The sequence below is a fragment of the Ictalurus furcatus genome, chromosome 18, assembly GCF_023375685.1.
Source record: "Ictalurus furcatus strain D&B chromosome 18, Billie_1.0, whole genome shotgun sequence".
NCBI lineage: Eukaryota > Metazoa > Chordata > Actinopteri > Siluriformes > Ictaluridae > Ictalurus > Ictalurus furcatus.
Window position 1 is genome coordinate 8,112,961 of NC_071272.1, and position 22,568 is coordinate 8,135,528.

The 22,568-nt window shown below is 39.9% G+C and overlaps 1 protein-coding gene and 1 long non-coding RNA gene across 2 annotated transcripts in view; one reads left to right on the forward strand and one right to left on the reverse strand.

Moving 5' to 3' along the window:
* The window catches only part of ccbe1 (collagen and calcium binding EGF domains 1), a 75,264-nt gene that overhangs the window by 16,544 nt on the left and 36,152 nt on the right, over window positions 1-22,568 (forward strand). The window lies entirely within an intron of this gene.
* On the reverse strand, window positions 1,437-7,853 carry LOC128622134 (uncharacterized). The gene is made up of 3 exons (XR_008388354.1): window positions 7,297-7,853; window positions 5,086-7,214; window positions 1,437-4,976 (listed from the first exon to the last, which is right to left on the reverse strand). It is a non-coding gene; the product is annotated as an uncharacterized LOC128622134 (long non-coding RNA).

Below are 22,568 nucleotides of genomic sequence, written 5' to 3' on the forward strand. Positions count from 1 at the left end.
CCAGCAAAACCAACACCATCATCTCCATCACCATCATCAACACCATCCTCTATTTAGATAAGTTAAACCAACACCATCATCAATACAATCCTCTTCTCAGACCAGTTCAACCAACACCATCACACAAACCAATACCATCATCTCCATCACCATCATCAACACCATCCTCTATATTATTTTAGATGAGTTAAACCAACACCATCTTCAACACAATCCTCTTCTCAGACCAGTTCAACCAACACCATCACACAAACCAATACCATCATCTCCATCACCATCATCAACACCATCCTGTATTTAGATGAGTTAAACCAACACCATCACAAAACCAACACCATCACCACCAGCCCCTTTTCAATTTCAGGTTCTTTCAAAAGAAGAACACAAACCCACACCATCTTTTTTCTGAGACAGAGCCACATTTTCCGTAACCACATTATTGTTGTACTGTAATTTTTCACTGTCTGTTGCCGTGATGTGGATTTTTATGTGTTGGATCTGGAACGTGTGTGCTCCATCACGGCCAGGTCTCCACCGTAAACCAGAGTGATGTCTCCAGGGGTGCTGGGCTGGTAAATAAAGGTTTACCATTTAACATCCATCATCGTGATTTCAACCTCCCTAAAGGACCAGCGCCGAATAATCAAATAATAAGGCTCCAGATGCACAGAGAAATTCTTCATGAAAACAAAATGATCGTAGATAAGACCATTTAATATTTGAAAAAAAACCCCCATGAAATTATGTTTCTATGGGTGAAGTCAGAGTTTAATCATTTCCTCTTTTTTTCATTTTGCAGAGCGCAGCAAAAAGTGGGTCAAAGAGAAATGATGAACGGTTTTATGTAACAAGGGACAGAAATGAAATGGTTTTCCATTTCAGAACAAATTATGGCCTGAACGCTATCCAATAAAATGCAGAGCAAGATTTCAGTATTATTTACAGCCCTGATTTTTTTTTTTTAAAAGAGAGAAAATGAGACGTTTATTATCCAGAAACACAAATGACTTGCAGAGTCTAAAACCCAAATGCGTTTCTCCATTTGATCAAATGCAGATTGCTCAAGGTTTTATTTTATATATATAAATAACCACGATTAGAAAAGTTGCACAAATGTACTTTAGTGTAATTTAGAGTTGTGTTAGATATAGATAACCAGGAGTAAAATCTTAAGGCTAAATGTATGATTTATAATCTCTGCTTCTTATCGTTTGGGTTTTACTTTCAGTTCTCAGGGAAGAATGTTGCCTGAAGTTTGCATTTTGCTCTAAGATACACTATAAGGCCGAAAGTACACCTGTATACACCTGTCCATCACACCCATATGTCCTGGTTTAACATTTCATTCCAGATTTATTACTGCTTTGCAGTTATAATAAGCTCCACTCTTCCATAGGGTGTGTTTATTTTGTTGGTTAACTTTTTTTTTTGTGGGGTGCAGACTACATAGTGAAATCTGTTGTGCTTTTGTTGTTGTTGTTGTTACTTGAGATTATTATTTTTTGTTTATAGACATTTATAGATGGACCACACAATTATTATTTAGGCCCTGATTAATAACATTGAATAATGAATTGAAGGAGGGTGTACTTTCTTTTTCCCACGACTGTACTTTTGGCCATAGAGTGCAAGATTGGTGTCAGTTTCGAAGATTCATTCGGTCTGATTGGTCCGAAGGTTTTGATTAATTTTCTAGAACAGCGGCCCTGCAAATCACAGGTTTATATTAATGCACTCGATCTGATATTGTTATCGTTTCTGTTCACAAGGACTTATATGGTGAAGTTTTTGTAAAGTAAGGAGACATTTATTTAACATTTATGGAAGGAGTCTCAAACAGTCCAAGGTAAAGCTGTAGGTTTTCCTGAAATCTTCAGGAAAGAGGTTTCTTGGTAACGAAAGACAGCAAGCTGTGTTAACTTAGAGAGACTGAAGTGAGAACACTTCAGGACGTGGTGTTACAGTACAGATAATAAACATCAGTGTGGTAACAATAATTCCTGTAGTTGGAGGACGACCCCAAGCGGTGCAGCCTGGAGATCGCTGAGGACGGTGCCGCTTGGAGTACCATGGAAATGGTTTTGGACCTCAATTCCACATGGACATTCTCGCTGTGGTTGCTGGGTCTACGGTTGCTGCGATGGCCTTAGGACTGCAATTACTACATACAATTTTGCACTCAGGTCTCCTTTAGTGAACAGTGGACTATTTCAACAAAATAAACTTCATATAAAAACCATAATGAACTTTCCTTTACTTTCACACTATCTGTTGTTACCCAGATGAGGACGGGTTCCCTACTGAGTCCGGTTCCTCTCAACGTTTCTTCCTCATATCATCTTAGGGAGTTTTTCCTCGCCACCATCGCCACTGGCTTGCTCAATAGGGATAAATTCACACATTTAAAATCTCTATCCTTTGTTTATATGTTTCTGTAAAGCTGCGTTGAGACCATGTCCACTGTTAAAAGCGCTATACAAATAAAACTAAATTGAATTGAAGCTGTAGAAGCTGTATAAGATGGCAATCTTATAACTAATCAGATGAATGAACGTTTTAAGGATTATAAGTGAGTGTGTGTGTGTGTGTGATTCCAGGTTGAAAATATAATTAATGAGAACTGCTGGTTTAGTAATGACATAGCGGGAGAACTCGTGGTACACCACATATCTGGCGAATGAACATAACAGAAGTGTGTAAATATCTGCCTAGTCACATAGATCACTCTGGGGTTTTACTGTAAATCCTCCTGAGCGTTTGATGATGCCATGAAGTGAAAACAACTCTACATTCCACACTTTTAAAAAAAGTATCTGTTGCCCAAGTAAAGCAATTCGACATGAACATGACAGCAAGATGACATGATTAGAAGCAGCTTTACAGAGTGCGGTTTCTTTACAGTTCCTCGACCCGGCTGGTGTGTAGCCATTTTTATATTTCCTATAACTCTGTGGTTTACTGGTATTTATGGGAGTACGGGCTTCGTGACAGTCTCTATGTCATATCGATGTGGGAAAGACGCGAGGCTGACGGCTTAAACGTTGTATTGACGTATTGCACAACAACGTAACGGCACACAAACGTGCTGTTTTTGGTAACCATTGCTAGCATGAAACCTTTTTGTTATTTTCCACAACTCATATGTTTTTACAGAGTTCGTCTGCAGGTCTTTCATTTTGTTTTGTTTTTTGTCTTCCTGCCAGGAGAAAGTTGGCAGACTATAAGCAACGTGATAAAACATGATAAATATGTGTGTATAGGAAGTGGAAGTGCTTTGTATATTTAAATATATAATTTTTAAAAAAATTTTTTTACATGATCGAATTGCACCCGCTTTATATATGTAAACTCGGTGACCCGTTTTTAAACCGGTTCATTTATATTCCTTAAACGTTTATACTTTTTAAACTTAATTACATGTGAATACCTGGCAACCGGTTACTGTGCGGTCACTTAAGGGACTTTAATATGTTTATTTGGTAAAGCGGTTCGTGATTACTCAGAGAAAGCTGATATATTTCATGAAAAACCGTTATACGAAAGCAGAAAGCACGTTAAATCCATTTCGATTTTTTCAAAACTTAAATGCAAGGAACGGTACAAATCATAGGAGTGAAAATATTCTTAGTGACATTAAAAAAAATTTATAAAAAGACAAATAATTAACAATTCATGTCCTGCAAACATGTGCAAGGTGTCTTAAAGTGATCTTATTGTAGTAAAGATTCATAACTATGTAATATTTTCTGTTAAATTGCATTACTTGAATACAATAAACAGTAAAAAAAATAAAATTCACAAAATAAAACAAATGTAGGAAAGTGTGACATGTACAATATTTATATTCTAAAAAAAAGAAAGAAATTCTGAGAACTGTAGTAAACTATATATAAAAAAAATCTGAATGAACAAATCAAATAAAAAATATCTGTAGATAGACATTTAAAAATATACACTAACTAACAATATATGTTAACTTTTTTTTTTTTAAAGAATCGAATCAAGAAATAATCGCCTTTTGGAAAGCCATGGCAGGAAGTGAGGTAAATTCTCGTTAGTCCTGCATACCGTGTGCATTCCTTCGCATCTAAGTTCACAATTTGTATATGGACTAGCACATAAGTACTTTAGGACAAATGAGAAATAAAACACTCTGTGACGTGCTGTTATAGGAAAACAACCAGCGACTACTGTTACCAAATACATTTATACATTTATTAAATGTACACCATTATATTATGCTTATGTCTGTGCTCATTCGTGCTCTAATGTGTATATCGATAGATCAGTACATAATACAAGCTAATTAGAGCTATAGCTAGGTATTTATTTGCCAATAAGCACAGCATTAAAGCATGTTTTGTGTAAATTAAGCTCAGCCTGGTGTGGTTATTCCAGTAGCACACTTAAGGAGTTAATTTTCAGCAGCACTTTGCTTCGTTTCATGCCAGACCGAGCGCTAGCTGTTTAGGCCTGTTAGCTTGGCTGCCGGAGCTGCGGTTTTAATCCAAGCGTTCAAGCAGCAGGTCAGGATACGAACGAACACGTCTCTAGCTGTGGATAACGAGCACTGTAATCCACCACTTTGTTTTAAATCTGAGCATCAACAACATGAGTTCCTGGTTGTTGCTAATCATGAGATCAGGGTGCAGTTGGGGACCGTCTGCTCATTCAGCTTGGCAGTGACGCAGGATATTAGAAGCTGTTAGTGCACTGTTTCATGTTTTCAGTGACCTTTCGTGCACTGTATAGATAACAGCCATTCGATTCCTGTTCAACTGAAAGGTGGTTTGGCATGTAATCGAGTGTTTTTACCTTAAAAATACTCGACAGCTAAATCTTTCCGGGTTTCAAAGTCTGATTCGAAATAATGAGACCAGTGAACAGCTCCAGCAACGACATTTCCAGACATGAGATGGAAAATGATCAGGAGTTTTTCGTTGTATAATAACACGCTCGCTCATTGCAACGAGTACCTGGGGGGAAAAAACGTGTCATCTGCGCATGTCCAAAAGTGTTTCATTCTTCTTATACAACAACAATTTGACGACAGTTTTCATTCATTAAAAGTCCAGCATGTCGTACTTTTTATCTGTTTGCAGTTAGTTCCTGTTGTTGTAACGTGCAGTGAGGAAAGACGGGAGGAAAATGCGTAAACTCTGCGGACAAAGTCAGAAATCGTCATCATCATATGATCGAAGCACGGGCAGGAAACCAGGAAACGATCGAGAAACCTGAAATCATCAGGCGGGTTTCGGAAAATTCTGAAAGTTCCGAGTAGATTTTCCATCCAAAAAAATAAATCGATGCCCAAAGCAAGCTCATGTTTGTATGCCTAGTCTCTGAATTTGATAAACATATTAATAAGTATTTACGTATGTAAATTATTTCTGTGTGATTGACAGAGGGAAATGACGTGTAATGTAGGTCAACTCATAATACTCATAAAAACTGGGTTGAAATCAGCAGAAGGTTATGAATCGACACAATGCTGTTAAAAGTAAAATCAACTTTATCAGGCAGGATTTAATGCAAAGGGAAATCTTTGCATTAAATCCTGCCTTTTCCCTTTTCTGTGTCAGAGGTCGGGTTTTTATCCCAGAGGTCCCAGTACAGCGCATTGCAGCGGAACTACACAAACAAATCAGGAGCAAATTAATGGCAGGAAACAGGTGAGTCAAATCATGACGCAATATGGAGTGGACCAATGACAAGACAGGAGTGGAGACAAGACTCGAATCATAATAGAAACACACACGGTTTTACAAATGAAAAAAATGTAAAAGTAAAAAAAACTTTAAAAAAACGTAAAAGTAGGGCTATTCGGGACATCTTCAGGTGTGTTCACACTAGCGGGCGACAAAGCAACAGGTGACCGTTGCGATAAAGCCACGCTTGGACCAATCAGACCAATTGTATGGCAGGTGTGGTACCATGTCTTTTCATTTCCGCTCTCCTACCTGCAGTTCGTTTCCATTTCCTGCTTGACTCAAGAAAATGGAGGAAAACTTAATAACTGTGGTTTTGTGTTTTTCTGTACATATGTATAAATATATATATATATATATATATATATATATATATATATATATATATGTGTGTGTGTGTGTGTGTGTATATGTGCGTGTGTGTGTGTGTGTGTATATATATATTCCAAATATGTACAGGAAGTAGCAGAGATCATTGGTGTCTCTGGAGAGTGTTTGTAGACAGTACAGTTAGCTTCTTAGCTTCTGCTGCTAATCTGTTAATAGTTAATACAAAGCCTGGCACACAGCATGTAAATGAAACAGCCAGTTTTCACGTTGATTAGTTTGTTAGTTAAATTGTGTTCAACTAGTTATAGTAAGTTATATAGAATAGGTGTATATGGTATGTGGCGGCTCCCCTGTATGTAGCCAGTGGAGTTAGCTCATGCTGCTAATCTGCTAACAAGGCTAAAACAAAAAAGGCCTGGCACGTAACATACATACAATAACCAATTTTCACACTTTTTTCATTCACTTCATTAAAATACTAGAATTCAGTTTAAGTACTTTTTTTATGACAAACGAATCGAATCGTACAGCGTAATAAATATATTGTGTTCTGTTGCTTGTAAGTTTTAGCTACTACCGTTGTTGCATGGAACTAAAAATGCTGGATGGACACACCATGCCCACGAGAGACAAGAGTACGGCTCGGTCTACGCCCACGAGAGACAAACTACAAGTGAAACACGTTGGGACACGTCGCTTGTTAGCGTCAACGCAGGGTTAGCATGCGGTGTGTAATCAACCTGAAATATACACGACAGCCAAAAGCAACAAATTAGCATTCTGGGTCTCGAATAAATACAAGTCTGATTAAAAATAATGACACCAATAAAGAGCTCCTGCGATTAAGTTGTATAATAACACGCTCTTGTCATTACGGTGAGACCAAACTCCAGTTGTTTTCTTTTTTCGCCTGAAAAACATGCTTGTCGCCCACTCCCCATGTGCTCCTATTTTTAACTTTTGGTAAATAGAACAATTTCTAACTCGCGCCTGGAGCGTGTTTTCGGCGAAGCGTCTCGCGCTGAGTTGCTGCCAGTGGCAGTCCGAGGAATCTGGGCCTCGCTGAAGAGAAGCAGATGTTGCTGCCTTGGCCGGGTCTGAATCTCGACGCAGGTTGCAGACGAGTCTCATGCACCGTGTCTCCGGGTCCACTACGTCCAGTGTGTCATAACACAGCTGTAACAGAAGGGTGAGTGATGAACAGTGGGGTCGAAGGGAAATTTTTTTTTTAAGTTTGTGTGAAGGGTTTTGAACTGACCCCAGAACACCGATTTCTGGAGTTCTGTCAGAGACGGCTCCAGATTTCATGCTTCCCTGCACAAAAGCCTGACAAACATAAAATGCTTTTAACGGTTCTCCGTCGTCGCGTTGCCATTTCACTGTTTCCACATGTCGATTTTTTTTTTCCATGTCTTTGGCATTCTGAAGAGTGGCATAAAGTCAAAGAGCAAATTACCGAAATGTTGCTTTTCAGTTATTTCCATTTGGACCGCGTTCAGCGCACGTGTGTTCGGATTTCGAGTCCTTGTACCGTGGTGTTGTTTTTAATCCATCTATTCCTGGATTCCTAATCGACAATGAAGGTGAAGAAAAGATTAGAGCGTCTTCGTCAGCCGTTGCGCAACATCGAATGTAACTAGAAACAAATAAAAATGATTGTAATCGTTAGCAGATTGCTGTAGTATCAGAGGAATAAAACACCGTTTATCATGTTGTGTTAGAGTGGTTACCATGGTTACTGTTACCATGACAAAGTCGATGATTTCCCTAAAACAGCACATTCCACACGTGTTTTATTCCTCTTGTACAGTACCACAACAAGCAGTCAACGATTACGATTTTTTTTATTATTAAAGAATAGCATGTTGTACTTTTTATCTGCTTACGGTTACATTTGTATACGCGTGTTCTCACTTGCCTTAGCAGCTATTAACTTTTATTTCCTCACCAGCCTCTCTTTTTTTCACCTGATGTTGTTAAGACAAAACAAAAAGAAGCAAAAATGCAGCTTGTCTTCCTTGTTACCAAGGAAACCGCAAATTTGCCGTTTGGTCCAAAGATACGACGATAAAGATTTGCCAGAGTATTTTTTTTTCTTTCCTTTCTTTCTTTGTTGTTAAACTGATTACCACAATGAATTTTCTTTCTTATTTATTTTATTCTTAGATGGCTGAAATTTCCATCTCGTTAAATTTAACGTTGGGTTTTTGATTCAGAATTCTTACTGACTGATGTTTATAGGATTATGAAGTCATGTGTAATTTGTTGGTAAACACTGCAGCACTATAGACATGTTTTTAACCCTTTATGCCTGATGTTTAAGCCTAAATGTTTAACATTACATTAAATAAATAACATTTACTCTGTGATATTATTGCAGTTTTATCAAGGGAACTTTTTTCTCCCTTTTTATTTTACAGAATTAAACAATTAAATAGTTGCACATAAAAAAATTCTGCCAGTTGTCTCATTTAGGAAGCTTTTAGAAGCGCTACAGATTTGTCGAGCAAACCTAAATATCATGATCCACATTTTCTATCACCAGTATGAACATCTGATTTTCCATATTGTACCACAAAACTTCTAAAGAGCTCCAAAATGTGTGTGATTTCTTACATAATTATATACCTCTCGAGTCCAGATCTGTTTTCACCTCGCCGTGTTACATACTTCATGCTCACTTTAAGTGCTAATTTATTCCTCCATTAGGAAAACGCTCGGTAATTCATCAGTCCTGAGGGCCCTAAACTACAGCCAGAGGAAATGTTCTGCCTCACCATAAAAACAGGTCTACACCACCGAAACGCCTTCGGTTACTTTCGGATCTTCTGGATTTGAGTTCTGTTTTCGGGGGGGGGTTGACACAAAGCCAGAGCTGCGATCCTGCGGGCGCTTTTTTTTCTCTTTTAATTTGAATATTTTTGCCTGTCAGATTTGGTTTGGCAAAATCGTACCTTGCTGCGCTGATCTGTCCCGAAGGCCTGATCTCGGAGTGACCCCTACATATTGTTTTATTTTGTTTTCACTAGAAATGGCCAGGAAAAAGTTGGCAGTCTGGCACACTGCGAGTCGTAAACTTTCTGGGAATAGTAGTAGAAAAATATAAGCTCCTGTTGAACACGCTTAGTCGGAACCGTCGCTTTGAGTCAAGCTGAATCACAATCGAAGGGAAAATGCGTTCTTACTGTACATGTTGACGAAACTTCTTCTCTCCACTGTATAAGTTCACCCAGAACAACAAACTCTCGTGTTCGGGTAGCGTTGTGTTTCTGGAGGTCAGAAGGTCGGCCCCTGCAGGACGCGCCACCATCGGAGCGCAGCATTGTATAGACGTGCTTGTTCAGGGTGTGACATCACACCTGCGGTTTTGTGGTGTGAAATTTCAGAACTAGATTTCAACCTGCAATTGTTTTTTTTTTTATACTGATACTTTGCTCACTTTATTATTATTATTTTTATATTATTTTATAGAGTTTCTGCTTAATTGACAATTAAGTGATGTACAGCTGACACTGTTAAGGGATACACCTAACCAGTTCAATATGGTTAAGAACCCAGCCGTGGCAGCTTAATGGTGCTGGGATTAGACCTCACAACCTACCGATTTGTACCAAGTCAGCGCATCCCAGTTTTTGTTGATGTCTCAGGAAAATGGAGTACCTTCTGACTCACTGATTGGTTCCTGGTTCCTAGAGATCTTTCAGTTAAATTCTATTTCTGGATGTAGATCCGGATGTAGATTCAGATCCCTACTGAACAAGACAGAGGCGACAGGGCCGAGAAAAAACTTAACACACCTCTTGAGGAACAATATTCAGAATGGAACCCATCCTCTTCTGGGTGAAGAACAGTGCGATTTTAACAAATAGGATGTTCAGCACGAGCAGATTGTGAATAAGAATCCTGAGATGATCGACAGGACAGTCTTTCTGATTACAGCAGCAGCCCTTAGCTACAAATAAACAGTTGTGGGATTTGCAAAACTTGCATAATTCTTCCAGTTCTTTCTCACTCTGAGGCTTCTACTGTATATGTTGTAGATTCAAGAAAGATAGCCAGTAACTAGCTGGGAATTGGCTAAATTACTAAATTTGGAGGTTTCCGTTCTGATATTGGTTTTATATCAAGCATAAACCAATGGAATTGGTGATAAAATGTCCAGAGCAGAACATTTGTGGATTCAGCATTGTCTTTAATGCGATAACAGCTCCAGATAGGTAAGGGGCGGTGTTAATGTTCGTACTTTTTAATTTTCTTACTTGCTGTCTCCTTTCATGCAACATTGAACGACATATAACCAGATCAAGCAGGTAAAGATCGGTTAGGTGACTCGTCATTTATTTTATTTAACTGCAGTAAATTCAGTAAATTTCCAGCTGTGTTGAAACAGATTGGTGAAAACGTTCCAAAAAAACAGATCAAAAAGAATAATAAATAACATTTGCAACAAGTCAGAATGATAAAACATGAAGCGAACATTTCCAGGGCCTTTATTTTATAATATATGCACCAGTGACTGGAACGGTGTGAGTTTAAATCCCATATTTTTCTGGAATGCCACTGCTGGCCCATTTTCCAAGACCATTAACCCTCAATGATACGATAGCTGATCCTACCATTCGCAATATAACCAGTGATTATATTATATCAGGGTTCTTATGTAGGTTTGGACAAACATCCTAACGTTCTGAATCCATTTTCAGCACTAAAACATTATTCCATAATTGTTTTGTTTTTTTCTTTTCATTTCATGGTTCATGACCTTAATTATCAGAATTAGCAGAAAATTTGAAGAAAATAAAACAAACAAAAGTTTCCAGAGAAGTCTTGGAGAAAAGGTTTGGAAGTTTCCTTGAGGAAAAGATGTTTCATGAGAACATTGGAAATTTTGTGGTCAAGCTTCTGTGCTGGAGAACTGATGGAGAACCGCTGTTGGGTTCTTGATTGAACTTCCTTAACTGGACTGGATTAGGTATGTCATCAGAGGTATCAAGTTATACGGATGCTTTTCAACACCAGGGACTGGCAAACTGTTTAGGAATGACGGGAAAAACGAACACTACACATTACAGAGAAATACAAAAAAAAAAAAACAGTGAGCTTCTGCCAAAAATCTCAAACTGGGAAAGAGGTTTGCCTTTCAACAGAACAATTATCCTGAGAACACGGCTAAAGCAGCACTGCAGGGGAAACGGAAAATAGATGTCCTTGACTGAACCAGTCGGAGTCCTAACCTTTTGAAACTGTGGCAGTTCTTCAGATTTCTTCATCGCTAATCCACAACTACCTGGACAGGTTAAATAGAGTTATATAAAGAGACAACAAGCTGTTATGCTGCCACAGTTGGTTCACATAAGTATGGCCCAAGGGGGTGAATATTTATGAATATTTATGAAATGAAATAGTTTATCATTACCACATGTCCTTTGCAAAATTGAAACAGTCAGTTCTCGATGTGGAAGCAGGAAAAATGGGCAAGCGTAAGGATCTGAGCATCTTTGACAAGGACCAAATTGTGACGTCTAGTGGACTGGGTCAGAGCATCTCCAAAACAGCAGGATTTGTGGGGTGTTCCTGGTATGCAGCAGTTAGTACCTGCTAAAAGTGGTCCAAGGAATTAGAACCTGTGGCCCGGCGACAGGGTCACGGGCTCTCAAAGCTCCCAGTGCCAGTGGCCTCTTTCAGCAGGATAATGCTCCCTGACACACTGCAAAAACTGTTCAGGAACGGTTTGAGGAGCATGACGAAGAGCTCGAAGTGTTGACTCGGTCTCCGAATTCCCCAGATCTCAATCCGATCGAGTGTCTGTGGGACAAACAAGTCCGATCCATGGAGCCCTTGCCTCGCAACTTACAGGACTTAATGGATCTGCTGCTAACGTCTTGGTGCCAGATACCACAGCACACCTTCAGAGGTCTTGTGGAGTCCATGCCTTGACGGGTCCAAGCTGTTTTGGCGGCACAAGGAGAGGAGGACCTACACGATATTAGACAAGTGGTTTTAATGTCATGGCTGGTCGGTGTATATCTTCAGAAGGTGGAAAGGGGATATCCTGGAGCCATGCTGATTTAGCTAGTCATCATTCATCCAGATTCAGAACTCTCACTTTCCATAAAGAAATATCGATATAATGCGCTATATATAATCTGTCCAAACATGAACATAACGGTTTGTAAATAGCCGACAAGTCGCTTTCTTTATGCCTTTCAGGAAAGATTCCACATCAACAAACGTGTTTCCTGCTTGTCAGGGCTGCTTGTAGTAATTCTGCCATGGTTTTTTTGGCCCGAGGCCGGACGGGAATGTGGTTCAAGTTAGGCTCAGAGAGGAGAATAACACTCGGCTTCTATATAACAACTTATGGACAGGCATGTTGCGTGTAATTTCCGGGATTTGTCAGGATGACAGGCTTCGTGCGATCCGTGTTGTAATCTGCAGATGACCTGAACTTCCTCCTCGTGCTTGTTTATTGGACCCAGACATCGCCAGAGCACCGTCTGGCTTATCGGTTTGTATCTCTGTCTCTTTCATGGTCTTGTATTTTTTCGTACACATCTTTTCCGAATTTGGCCTAATTAACATGTAGCCTCAAACGAGATAGCGCTCTGTATTTAGATGCTCCGATAAACAGAGAGAGTGATATTGGATTTGTTTTTTTGCTGCTCCAAACCACAACCAGATGCTCATCCGGGATTGATATGGAAACTTCTAGACGTTAGAGCAACTGCATATAACTCGAAATTCAAAAGTTCGATGCGTTATAATGGCAGGAAGATTTCTGTACGTGTCCCAGGTTGGGATTTGGGACCTTTGAAGAAATTTAAAAAAAAAAAAAAAAACCAGACACAGCACATGCTCATAGATATTCTCACTCTGCTGTCAAATATGAGTCGAGTAAAAGTTTTTTTGGCATGTTCTCCTGATGACGATGTGCTCTCAGGGTTTTTACTGAAGGCCAGAGATGATGGTTTGTCCCACAGGTCCGAGGTTGGAGCGTTGAGGGAAAAACAAGAGCACATTGTGTGTGCTTTTGTCAGGGTTGTGGGCTCAGGTGACTGATCAAGTAAGAAACTTTTGGTGTATCGATGTGAATTTGGGGTTTTGTTAGAGGTCAGAAGTGATGATATGTCTTTTATTAGCGCACAGGATCTCAGCTTTCAGGACTCTCTGGCTCGGCTGACACCGAACCTTCACTGCAATCATACATTTTGATTTTTGTTTTGAGGATCTAGCGTCATTCAGATCGGTTGAAATGGGTTCCATGATGGGTCCTGTTCATATGGACTCCCTTAAAGCTCCGCCCCCTGTTTTTCCTAATAGCTATTGTGCGATAGGTGTGGCTTTATATAACACCACTCTCATCTGTTTTACATCAAAAAGCGTCAAGTTGAATCTGTGTAAATTACAAGTACCTCCTGAGATCCGGGTTGCCAGATTGGATTAATTCAAACCTTCGATATTGACTACAAATTGACTACAAAAAAACTACAGCATTTGATCTAAACCACTCTGTGTTGTGGTGTCATAGGAAAGTAACATCACCTTAGTCTTACTGTTACAAAAACAGCATTTTCTGAAATGTTTTATTCCTCTTATACGACAGCATCTTGCCAACAACAATTTTTAATTTAACGTCACGCTTTTTATCTGTTTATAGTTACATACTATATACATACAGTCTGTTCTAACTGACGTTATAGCAGCTATAAACAGCTAACAGTTATCGTGTAACTTAAAAGTTACAGCTTTACCTCTGACACTGGAGACTCCTTCCATAAATGTAATGGAAAAGCGTCCTCGACGTATCAACAAATACGCGTTTTTTCTTTGTTAAATAACAACACGCTTTGTACGAGCACATTGAGTTGCACTGCTGTCAGAGCCGCTGTTCTAGAAAAATAATCAACACCTTCAGACCAATCACAATTCAGAATTCAGCACCATTGCTGTGCGGTAATCATATGTGAACAGTGCAAACTGATGTCTAAAAGGTTTGTGGACGTCCAGTAAAAAAAGGGCCAGCCAATTTAAATATGCAAATGGTGTATGGGGATCGTTTAAATATTTAAACTATGCTATTTTGCATTCATTAGGATATTGCACAACTTGTTCAATAACTGACAGAATTCTAATGTAACGAGGCAAGTTTTTGATATTTTTGCTAAATTTACTTAAGAAATTGTCCACGTAATAAGAATTTTGAGCGAAAGTCTCATTTAAACATTTAAACGTTTAAAAATAGGCATTATATTAAGGGGGAATCAAATTTTTTGCATCGATTAGTCTATCATGCTAGCAGTTTAGCTAGGTAAGTAAGCGGTCTTTTTAGATCAACACGTTATGATTTAAACTTACAATTTGAAAAAAAAATCGTTTGAAATTCAGCTAACAGGAAGGACCTGGCTCCGAGTAAACTTTAGCGAAATGAAACACAAATGGGAATGTCATTGTTATTACTACTTTTATTACCGAATCAAAACAAGAACATTTCCGATACGACACGGCCTCGGCGTTGAACTTTTCTGGAAGAAAATCCTACGCTGACCCTCCACACAGATCAATCAAACTCCATCACAAATCAAATCTCCGCTAATAAATGTCTGGAAATGACGAGGAAATCACTGAAACACGTTCATATTCCTGAGCCAAAAAGCAGTTAATGTTTCAGAGATATTCCGAGAGAAGCACGTGATGATCAAGGTCGTATTGTTTTTTAACATTTTTTTTAACGTTATGGCCGAGAAGAATTCACATCCAATAAAAGGCACTGGAAGCTAGCGTACAGGGACATGCCGTGTTAAACCAGAGCTGAGCGCTCGGGTGCTATTTCTCTTCCTGGATTGAGCCGTGTGTTTGATTTGGACCGGACCGGGTCTCTGTGTGGACCGTGGGGAATTTTATTCCACCGTCAGAACGCAGAGGTGTTTGGTTGAACAGGTCACGGAGCCAAAGCTGGACATCACTCACAATTTTTTTTTTCATTTCACATAAAAAACAGCTGACAGTGGAAGTGAGCTTTTTCAAAGTCCCTCGTGTCCTGGAGCCCAAGTGGTCTAATTTATTATAAGTGCTTTCGCCAAAAGCGAGGTATAAGGTAAAATTACGTACGGGCCGAGCACTTTCCCATCAGCCGTGGCACCTCTTTTTTTTTTTCTCACTGTGATGTCGGGGCAGACTCCAGAACACAGCATTTGGATCGAATCTGACCAAAAAATAATCATGTGAGATTTTTATTTCCATGTAAAAATAACAGTCATTAGTTACAGCACAGAAACATAGACTCTCTGGTTGCAATAACATTTTGATTTGGTGTGTGTGTGTGTGTGTGTGTGTGTGTGTGTGTGTGTGTCTGTGTGTCTGTGTGCGTGCATGTGTGAGACTCAGTCGTGAAACACAGGGTGGTCCTTTGATATTTCTGGGTGTCCTTGTACGTGTGTGTGTGTGTGTTAGCTTTAACGCAGTGTTATGCCACACTCCTGAGCTGATTAGCACGGTTTTATTTTGATTGTTTTTTTCACATAGACCTTGTAGAAAAATCCAAAAGGTGAGGAATGAAGTGATTAATTACAGATTAATTACAGATTTTTACAGCCTTATTACATATTTATTAGGCCTGTAAACACATTTTACACATGTTTTTGTATTGATTTTTCACTAATATAAACATGTTACACCGACAGATCACCCATATAAAATGTAAAAACATGAAAAAACTGGCCAAGACACGACAACATTCAGAACACAAAAGTGCAAGAAAAAGAAAGCCTGAAAGAAAGAGGGGACTAAGAAAAGACAGACAAAATAAAGAAAAAAAGACTAACAAAAGGAAGAAAGAAGAGAAAAAGAATAGACAGACAGAATGAAAGAAAAGACAGAAAAGAAAGAAAAAGGAAAGAAGAAAGAAGAGAGTAAAAAAAGAAAGAAAAGAATGACAAAAAAGAACAAATAAAAGACTAACAAATGAAAGAAAAAGGAAAGAAGAAAGAAGAGACTAAGAAAAGAAAAAAGAAAGAAAAGAATAACAAAAAAGAAACAAATACAGGACTAACAAAAAAGAAAGAAAGAAAATAGTAACATGAAAGAAAAAAGGAAGGAAGAAAGAAAGAACTACTAACAAAAGAAAGAAAAATAGGAAGAAAGAAAGAAAGAAAGAAAAGACTAACAAAAGGAAGAAAGAAAGAAATGACTAACAAAAAAGAAAGAGAAAGGAAGAAAGAAAGAAAGAAAACACTAACATAAAAGAAAGAAAAAAGGAAGAAATAAAGAAAAGACTAACAAGAAAGAAAAAGAAAGAAAGAAAGAAGAGACTAAGAAAAGGAAAAAGAAAGAAAAGACTAAAACCCGTGAACGAGCTGCTGCTATAGAAACGATAATGTATTAGAATGAGAGCATTAATATAAACCTGTGATGTGCAGCTGCACTACTCTTAGAGCTGCTCTTACAGAAAACTAATCAACACCTCCTAACCAATCACAATCCAGAATCCAAAAATCCAAACAATTAAGAAATAAAGAATCAATCATAGTTTAGCACAGGTGTTGTTTTTACACTGTTGTGTTCTGTAGGAAATACATCGTTAATGCAGTTGGCACGGAAACCGGATCACGCTGGAGAAAATATTAATAACACACGCTCATGTCTTCACGTGTTAATAAGACTCAAAGTCTAACCTCATTACTTTAAATCCCTTCAAAAGTATTTATTTTACAATTATGCCGAGGCTCGGTTTACGCGATTGTAAACGACTCTGAATGGTTTCTGGGTGCTTTTTCGGGTGACGTGTAGGACTCAGGAATGTGACGTCTCCATCCCGGAGTAATTCCGTTACGTGCGATTCGATTTACACCTCGGTGATTTATAATCACACAGCTCAGCTCCACATTTTCACATGGAATATTCAGCGTCTATACAGAAACGGCTCACGGTGTGGACCGTGAGTCTTTATTGTCCTCTTTCAAGACAAATGGTCCTGGGTTTGGTCCAAAAAAAACCATTTGAGCGCAATTAGGTTATAATTGGCAAGAAAAATACACCAAGGCTGAATTTTACTGAGGAAACTTGAGACCTGACTGGGAAAGGGCTTCGAGGAAAAAGGGATCTAGTCGCGTAACCTAAAGGACAAATGACTGACGCATGTGTTAGGTCTAGACACCTTTTTTTTTACGCTACAGCTTCACTCTGTAACGGTCTCAAATCTTCTTAGTGTCATTAAACTGAAAAATCGCTCCAAATTGTAAAAACAAAGCTTTCACGGTATTAGTCCGATCTTTGCGTCTGAATCAGAGAGAATTAGATGCTTTCGGTTTACTTGCTGATTGGTTGGGGGGGTTGACACACCATATACATTGAATGAACCAAAAAAATTTAGGGCTGAAAATGTCCTGGTGAAATCTTTTCATTCGTTTTTCAGATGTACAGTGACATAATCTCAAAAATCACACAGAGGGAATACGGAGACAGGGCTATATAAATAAATAAAAAGTAAGTAGAAGAGGAAGAAAGAAAGAAAGAAGAGACTAAGAGAAGACAGCCAGAAAGAAAAAAAGAAAGTAAGTAAGAAAGAAAAGACTAACAAAAAAGAGGAAGAAAGAAAGAGGACACTAAGAAAATACAGACAGAAAGAAAGAAAAGACTAACAAAAAATAGGAAGGAAGGAAGAAAGAGGAGACTAAGAAAAGACAGACAGAAAGAAAGAAAGAAAAAAATAAGGAAATAAAGACTAACAAAAATGAGGAAGAAAGAGGAGTCTAAGAAAAGACAGAAAGAAAGAAAAAGAAAGAAAGAAATAAAGAAAATACTAACAAAAAAGAAGAAGAAAGAATGAAAGAAAGAGGGAACTAAGAAAAGACAAAGAAAGAAAGAAAGAAAAGACTAACAAAAGAAAGAAAGAAGAGACTAAGAAAAGACAGATAGAAAGAAAGAAAAAGAAAGTAAGTAAGAAAGAAAGAAAAGACTAACAAAAAAGAGGAAGAAAGAAAGAGGAGACTAAGAAAAGGCAGACAGAAAGAAAGAAAAAGAAAGGAAGAAAGAAAGAAAAGACTAACAATAAAGAGGAAGTGCACACCTTCAGACCGGTCAGATTTGAGAACTGTTTTGTGATATAAATATATATATATAAATGTGAATGTTCATAAGAATAATCAGCGTTTTGTAAAATGCAAACCTCTTTTTTTGTTGACATATTTATACGATTTGTAACAACACTAGGAGAATTGTTAGCTAATCAGGTTAGGCTACGCGCTCCGTCGGTGTTTGTATTGTGTCGCGTTACTCGGTAATAACACGCTATGAACACGATGATAATAAGTGCATTATTAACTGTCGGACTGATGGTGTGTTATCATGTAACGTCAGTTAACTTAGGCTGCCTTGTAAACCAAAATATTTACTGACAACGAGGAGCTGAGGAAAAACTCTTCATCCTGGTTGTGACGATTTCTCAACCAGCCTCATGCACAACAGATGCGAGCAAATCAAATCATTTCTAGCAGTAAGGAAAACATTTATACCAGAACTCAACGTAATTCTGGCAAAAAGTTATTGTTTTTTCATGCATGCGTGATACGATTCCCGCTCCATCTCCACCTCCGTCTCTAACTCCATCTCCACCTCCACCTCCAACTCTACCTCCACCTCCACCTCTACCTAGATCTCCAACTCCATCTCCATGTCCACCTCCATCTCCACCTCCACCTAGATCTCCAACTCCATCTTCACCTCCACCTAGATCTCCAACTCCATCTCCACCTCCGTCTCTATCTCCATCTCCATCTCCACCTCCACCTCCAACTCCACCTCTACCTAGATCTCCAACTCCATCTCCACGTCCACCTCCATCTCCACCTCCAACTCCACCTCCACCTAGATCTCCAACTCCATCTCCACATCCACCTCCATCTCCACCTCCAACTCCACCTCCACCTAGATCTCCAACTCCATCTCCACCTCCGTCTCTAACTCCATCTCCATCTCCACCTCCAACTCCACCTCTACCTAGATCTCCAACTCCATCTCCATGTCCACCTCCATCTCCACCTCCAACTCCACCTCCATCTCCACCTCCACCTAGATCTCCAACTCCATCTCCACCTCCGTCTCCAACTCCATCTCCATCTCCACCTCCACCTCCAACTCCACCTCTACCTAGATCTCCAACTCCATCCCCATGTCCACCTCCATCTCCACCTCCAACTCCACCTCCATCTCCACCTCCACCTAGATCTCCAACTCCATCTCCACCTCCGTCTCTAACTCCATCTCCACCTCCACCTCCAACTCTACCTAGATCTCCAACTCCATCTCCATGTCCACCTCCATCTCCACCTCCATCTCCAACTCCATCTCCACCTCCGTCTCTAACTCCAACTCCATCCCCACCTCCACCTCCAACTCCACCTCTACCTAGATCTCCAACTCCATCTCCACCTCCATCACTAACTCCATCTCCACCTCCAACCCCACCTCTACCTAGATCTCCATCTCCACCTCCATCTCCAACTCCATCTCCAACTCCATCTCTAACTCCATCTCCACCTCCAACTCCACCTCCAACTCCACCTCTACCTAGATCTCCAACTCCATCTCCATGTCCACCTCCATCTCCACCTCCAACTCCACCTCCATCTCCACCTCCACCTAGATCTCCAACTCCATCTCCACCTCCGTCTCCAACTCCATCTCCATCTCCACCTCCACCTCCAACTCCACCTCTACCTAGATCTCCAACTCCATCCCCATGTCCACCTCCATCTCCACCTCCAACTCCACCTCCATCTCCACCTCCACCTAGATCTCCAACTCCATCTCCACCTCCGTCTCTAACTCCATCTCCACCTCCACCTCCAACTCTACCTAGATCTCCAACTCCATCTCCATGTCCACCTCCATCTCCACCTCCATCTCCAACTCCATCTCCACCTCCGTCTCTAACTCCAACTCCATCCCCACCTCCACCTCCAACTCCACCTCTACCTAGATCTCCAACTCCATCTCCACCTCCATCACTAACTCCATCTCCACCTCCAACCCCACCTCTACCTAGATCTCCATCTCCACCTCCATCTCCAACTCCATCTCCAACTCCATCTCTAACTCCATCTCCACCTCCAACTCCACCTCCAACTCCACCTCTACCTAGATCTCCATCTCCACCTCCATCTCCAACTCCATCTCCAACTCCATCTCCACCTCCACCTCCATCCATTGGACGTAATCCATTTCTCCCGGGCATTTTAAGACACGCGCACTTTACACTGCTAACACACTCCATCTAACAGACGAGATAAGAAGACGTTCATGTAAATCCTGCTTTATCTAAACAAACCTCTCACTGAGAGAATTTACAGCCAAACCATGACAGCTACATGTCAAGACCTGTGTGTGTGTGTGTGTGTGTGTGTGTGTGTTAATGTGTGTATGTGTGTGTGTGAGTGTTTGTGTGTGTGTGTTTGTGTGTGTGTGCGTGTGTGTGTGAGTGTGTGTGTGTGTGAGGATGATCAGGAATCTGTCAGAGAACAGGCCAGAAGCCAGCAGAGGAAACACTCTGTCTCCAAAAAACAAAGCATTCTGGGAATAATGCTGGAGGAAGGCATAAATCATGGACCGAGAGTTTTCTCAATAGAACGCTTGGATACCTTTTCTTCCTAATCTTTTTTTTATGTTTGTTTTTGGACAGACTCTCCGTCATGGCTAAAAATACCTCTGCTGAGATGCTAAGTGGGCAAAAAAATCGAACATTTTAGTGGAAACCGGCATCTTAAGTTGCGTACCTTACCAGACTAGCTAATATTGGTGAACTAACCAGCCTAGCCCTCTGATCTCTAGATTAGATTTGTTATTTTGATGAATTACAGCTCGGGCTAAGTCTGGCCATGAGGAGGTCGTTTGTCTTCGCTATAGCTTTGGAGACAGAAACTTGAACAATTAACAGTAATGTATATATATCTATTTTTTGTAAATCTCATCATATTCGCTCACTAACATGACAAGTAGTTTAACCGGGATTTTGTCCTCCATTTAGTTTTTCTCGCTTTCGCTGCAATGCGATTGGTTGGGAGGTAAAAATAGCTTGGTCGATACTAATCCACATCAATAGAATTAATATTAGCCGCACAAACGTGTCTTGAATGATTTAGGGTGAAGAGAATCTTGTTTGTAGCAGGTTCTTGGATTTGAACTCACAACCTTCAGGTTGAAGGCACTGATCTTTAACCGCTGAATAGAGCTTCACCTCTTTATTCCCCGAGTTGTTTTCTTTTGGGGTTGTGTTTATATCTTTAAGCCAATAAAAACAGGAATGTTGCACGATTCATTGTCTCTTCGCGCTGTAGAAAAACACTACAGATGGGACGGGTTACCACGTGGAACTGAAGATCGCAGCTCGACTGCTGCTGCTGCTCCTGCTGCTGTTTTTATTGCTTTTGGATCTTTAATTGTTTACAGGAATAGAGAGCGCAGAGAATGAAACAATACGCAAAATAAACATGCAAAATAAAAGCAGTTAGGCTTTCTGAATCTCCGATGAGTCATGAGTCCAAGCTGCCCTCCGACCCCAAGGTCACACTTACGGATTACACCACCCTGGCTTACTGTTTAGTATGATTGTATGTGAGTTAGAGAGAGAGAGAGAGAGAGTGTGTGTGTATTATATTTTCCAGCTGCAGAAGCTCATGTTTAGGGAGTGAAAACTAGGTGGAACTCGGCCAATCAGAACCGAGCGAAGGACGTTAATGAGTTTTCCTCGGGTGACCCCGCAGCCCTGACCCGCAACCCCGTGTTCTGTAGATTGTCACACAAACTGACGTTTAAACACAAATCCATATCAAGGAGCCGATAAAGAAATGAAACACCTGCAAATGAACGTGCGCGCTGTATTTGTTGACCGGTCCTTCGGAGGGTTGCATCTTTCATCTGCACAGAACACATTTTTTGGGGGTTGCCTTAATGTATATGCAAATTAAAGGGGTGAGGTTTATGGAAATCAGTTCGTTTAGAACGTGAAATGATTTGCTGCACTCCTGCGGTTGTATTGTGTAAATCACTACGACCGATGGGCAAGTATTAAATTAAAAACAGCATGTCATGAAGTGTTTTATTCCTCTTATACCACATAGATTGGTCAAGGATGATTTTTTTTATTTATTAAAGAATGCCAGGTTTTACTTTCCGTCTGTTTATAGTTATGTGCATTTTTTGTTGTGGAACATCCACGAAATGCACATTAAAATCAGCTATAAACTGTCGTTCCCTCACCAGCCATTCTTTTTTCTCTTTTTTTAAGTTACTAAGAAATCTTAAATTTACAGCTTTGCCTCTGCTATTTACAAAGCACTGACTCTGGAGACTCCTTCCATAAACGTTAAATAAACGTCTCCTTCACTACATATATCAGCGATTGTACACGTTTTCAATCCGTTTACGTGGAGCGCCTCGCATGTGTTTTGATGAAGGGCGGGTCGCACTAGATGCTTGACGGGAACATGGTGTAGAGCGGGGATTGATGAGGGTTTTGAGAAGTGTTTTTGGCTTTGT